The 5,097-nt window shown below is 36.8% G+C and overlaps 1 pseudogene; it reads right to left on the bottom strand.

Annotated features, from left to right (window-relative positions):
* Positions 1–4,405: 4,405 nt before the first annotated feature.
* On the bottom strand, positions 4,406–4,888 carry LOC101717070 (RING finger protein 11 pseudogene; annotated as a pseudogene).
* Positions 4,889–5,097: the final 209 nt, after the last annotated feature.

The raw sequence follows: 5,097 nt of genomic DNA, 5'->3' as shown, positions 1-5,097 counted from the left end.
AAGAGACACAGACTGAGATGTGTTTATATAACATCAATAAACCCCAGCTCAACAATGAGAGATGCAGTACCCTTTTGCTATGGGTCAAGACAACAAGGAAGGAGGTCATAGGAAAGAGAATAAATCAAAACTGTTACACTGAGAAACTACTTGTTACGTTTCATCATGATGCCACCTTCATGTTTACATAAGCAAGGTGGGATAATTCAAGCTCAATAAATCAGAAATCTTAATATTTAAAATTTACCTTGACTTTCAATCATCATCATATTAACAACCCTAAACAGATAAACACACAGGAAAAGATACTATTAAACCACTTTGCTGGAGTTGGTTTCTTGACACATTAACTCATTTTTATAGAAAAGGGCTAGTGCATCTGAGTTTGCTTACGAGGTAGGTGATCACTTTGAATTCTGCATTTCCTAACTGCAAACAGAATATAGCACTTACAACAAGTTATAAATAAACTGGTTTTCAAGCATAGAGCCAGCCCCAATGATAATAATACACTATTTTAAAAGACCTAAGGCAATGAATTCCATTTCCAATGGAAGAAAAGAACTGTGCAAACAAGCTTAAAACTACTGTTTTTATGTCAGTGTTATAAAATGTAGCTTTTAATAAAAACTTGACCTGGCAGTGAAGCTCAGCCGGTCCCAGCACCCGGAAGGAAGCTCGCCCACCGCCATCCCAGGCTCCTAGGGTCAAGAAGGTGAGCCTGTCCCAGCACCCAGAAGGAAGCTCCCCTGCCACCATCCCAGGATCCTAGGGCAGAGAAGGTGAGCTGTGTGGGTGCCAGAAGCACCCCCCCCTGTGTAAATGAGAAGGCACATAAACAAGCCTGAAAAACAAACTTCCAGATCACCTACAGCAACCCTAAAGGGAAACGAGATGGAACAATCTGATACTCAAACACCTGGACTCTCTGAACTGGCAACAAAAGAGGATCTGGGAAAAATGAAATCAGAAATAATTACTCAGATAACAGCAAAGATTTTTCTCATGGTGCAAGACATGATTAATAAATCTAGAGAGGACACAGATAAAAAATAGAGGATCTGAGGAACATGATGGAATCCCAACAGAGGAAACAAATGGAATCCATAAAACAGATACAAACACATTTCCAAGAGATTAAAAACTCCATCGAAAGTCTGCACAGCAGAATGAACCAATGTGAGGATAAAATTTCACATATAGAAGATAAGATTGTAATTAGTGAGGAGGAAAAGAAAAATTGCTTTAAAATTGTAAGGGAACATGAGAAATCAATCCAGCAGCTGCTAGATGATGCAAAGAAGAATAACATAAGACTGACTGGAGTCAATGAAGAAACAGGAGACAGTGCAGATGACATAAAAAAACTCTTCACAGAAGTGATGGCAGAAAACTTCCCAAGAAGGGGAAAAGAACTTGACATACAGATAAGTGAGGCATATAGGACTCCAGCTAACCTTAATCAAAAAAATCTACACATAGGCATATAATAGTTAGGATTCCAGAAATCACACGGAAGAATAAAATTCTACAAGCAGTGAGAGAAAAGAAACAAATCACATACAAAGGAAAGCTCATCAGAATCACAGCAGACTTCTCAATGCAAACCCTCAAGGCAAGAAGAGCTTGGAGTGATGTATTTCAATCCCTAAAGGAAAACAACCTCCAACCCAGATTGATGTACCCTGAAAAACTATCTTTCAAAATTGATGGAGAAATAAGATGCTTTCATGATAAAGAACACCTCAGGAACTTCATGAATACCAAACCAGCACTCCAAAAAATTTTAGACAATGCCCTAGGAAAAGACAATGGGGATCACAACTCCAGGAAACCCAGCAGAATGAATCCATTGGGCATGACAAATTAAACACAAAGGGGGAGAATCCAACAAAAAGAAAAAGTCATGACAAGGCTTTTAAAACTTTTGACTTCATCTCCCTAATGAATGTATAATTCAATCTTATTATTGTACTGATTAGTATTTTTCTGATTCTAGAGTTGCACACCATTCCTTGTGCTATACTGGCTATTTATCATCTTCTTCTGTCTACATTTTAATTGGGTTGTCTATTAATGAGCTCTAAGAATTCTTTATATATTCTGGTCATAGGTTATATGCATTGTAAATATGGTCTGTTTAAGGACTACTTTTCATTTTACTGATGTCATTTAAAGTTCTAAATTTTGATGGAATCTCATTTATCATTTTTTTTCTTTTATACATCATGTTTTTTGTATCCTAGGTAGTTCTTGCCTACCCTGAATTCATAAATATTTTCCCTTACAATTTCTTCTTAAAGTTTTATACTTTTAGGCTTTCTTATTTAGGTTCATAGATCCCTTCAAGTTATTTTCATGTATGGAAAAAAAGGGTTGAGGTTAATTTTTTATATACAGATACCAGGTGTTCTAGTGCCATTTGCTGAAGACACTATCTCTTCCTCGGCTCTTGAGTCGAGTTTATATTCTATAAAATGCTAATGTTAAATAATCTTTCAAAGCTCAGTGGACCATATATGTGTGGTTCTATTTCTAGATTCTGTTTTATTCAAATGATCTATATGTCTTTCCTTACACCAACACTGCCTTGATGACTGTAGCTTTAGAAGAAGTCTTAAAATTGGGTGCTAAACATCCTCCAACACTGTTTTTGTTTTTGTTTTTGGCTTTTCTGGGTCGTTTGTACTCCTACATAACTTTTAAATTTCAATATCCAGTTCTTCATTTATAGCAAGTGTACACAGACCTGAATTTTTATATATACCTTGTGTTTTCTAATCCTCCTAAATTCAAGTACAAGTTCTAGGGGCTCCTAGACATTTCTTAGTATTTTCTCTGTAGATGATCATTTCATCTACATATAAAGATTTTGCTTCTACCTTGCCAATCATATCCTAGTTGTGTCATTTTATTGCCAAACTATTTTGGTTTAGACCTATGTTTCAAAGTCTAATGGACAGATGAAGAGTAGGCATATATGTCCTTGTTCCCCACTTTAGGGAGAAAGCATTGTATCATCTCCATTCACAGAAGGAGTTTTTGTTGGAAGTATGGAGTGCATGTCTTTGATCTGTTGAGAAGTTTCTGTTCTACTTCTAGTCTCCTGATAGCTTTTACCATGAACAGCTGTAGAATTTAGTCCAATACTCTTTCTCCAAGTAGTGACAGGATCATATGGCTTTTTCCTTTTCTCTGTTAAAATGATGACATTTGGGGGTGGATCTTCCAATGCTGAACCAACAATGCCATCACTATAACAAAACCACTTTCTACATCCTGCCAGATCTGACTTCTAAGAGTTTGTTTTGTTAAACACATTTCTATCTATGTTCATACTTTTTTTTTCTATTATATTTATCCACTTTTAGGATTAACACAATGGTGAGTTCCTAAAATGAGGGAAGAAGTGTTCCTTTTTTTTTCTGCTTTAATTGTTTGATATAATTTATCAGTTAAAATGTTTATGAGCTTGCTGTTGTCATATAGGTAGTTTTTCATGCTAGGAATATACTTTCTTTAATAGGTGCTATTCAAATTTTATATTTCCTCCAGAGTTAGTTTCATTAATTTGTCTTCTAAGTTACTTCTTAGAAGTTGTCAAATTTATTTCAAAAAAGATTTTTGTAATATGCTTTCTATATCCTTTTAAATTCTGTAACATCTGTGGTAATGTCTCCTAGATCTTAATATTGTAATTTAAAAAATGTATAACTGATATTGTGTAACAGGAAGAAAAGGTCTAAAAGAGCAGGGGAATTGGGAGGGGTAGGGGAAGGGAAAAATGGGACAGGAAAAAATATGAGAAGAGGAAAAAAATGAAAACAAGGTCTTTGCAAATAGGGAAGGGTGGAGGGGGTGAAGGGAGGGCAAGGGAAGGGGAAAAAAACAAGAACCAAGAGACTCATGTAATGGTACAAGATCCCAATGATGAATGTAACTGTACTGTATACCTAAAATGTACCAATAAAGTTAATGGGGGGGAAAAAATAAAACCTTGACCCAAATGTCAGTAACTTCAGAAAATAATCAGTGGAGGGGAGAAGAAAGTTATTTCATTTAGGAAAAATAGCCACTATCTTTTTCTTAATCTTCAACACACAATTTAAACATAAACAACTGCTGTAACACTTTACACAATTCCTATGTACTGGAGCAATAATAACAAAATCAAAATATAATTATCTTTTGGGTCGAGGCTTTACATAAAAATACCATCCTACTTTCCCCCCCTAAGTTTCTAAAATATTACATACTTTCCACGACATCTGTAGCCATCCAGCAATTTTTAGGAAACTTTTGTGCATGATCTTAATTCCTAATCCCTGGCTCTTTGGGTTCAGTGACAAAAGATCAAAACCACCAAGAATGATGCTTCACTTGAAGTCAGACAAGAGACCCTGGCTCAATTAGTCTCATAGGATGAAAGCAGTGCTGCATCAACTGGCTAAAATCAGGAGGGGCACGTGAAGGATCTCATCAACCAGTCCCCTATACAGTCCAGGTGACAGATGTGAATGCACGGCAGAAATCGATTCGGGTCCCTGTAAACAAAGTCCATCATACAGATCCCACACTCCCGGATCTTTTTTTCTGATCTGTCTCTTCCAGGGTCATAAACTCCTTTAGGCAGATGCTGTATAAGGCCTATTCTTTGAGCTATGCTAGTTTGTTCCTTTTTGGTCAGCTGAGTTGCTAGCCGAGTCTGACTAAGTGTTGGATGATACACTGGATGTGGAACTTGTTCCTGATATGGTGGCAGTGGCTCCTGATCCAGCTCCATGCCCTCGCCAAAGCTAGCCCGGTCAGACAGAGACTCGTGAAGCAGGGAGATGTCACCCGAGGTGGGCGATTTGAGGCAGTTCCCCATCTTCGGGGCTGGGCTGTGTGATCTGTGCACTGTTCTGAAAGCTGTACAGGTTTTAATTTGATATAATTGCATTTGTTGATTTTTGCTGCAGTTTCTTGTGTGATTGAGGTTCTGTTTAGGAAATCCTTTCCTACATCTAGGTCAAGTGCTTTACCTATTTTATCTTCCAGAAGGCTTAATATTTCTATTTTAATGTTTGGATCTTTGATTCACTTTGATTTTTAGAA

Source organism: Heterocephalus glaber, unplaced genomic scaffold (assembly GCF_053883595.1).
Source record: "Heterocephalus glaber isolate CG9 unplaced genomic scaffold, H.glaber_assembly_v1.0 deba00001613, whole genome shotgun sequence".
Taxonomy (NCBI): Eukaryota; Metazoa; Chordata; class Mammalia; order Rodentia; family Bathyergidae; genus Heterocephalus; species Heterocephalus glaber.
Note: the sequence above shows the minus strand (reverse complement) of the source record. Positions and strands in the feature narration are given on the sequence as shown.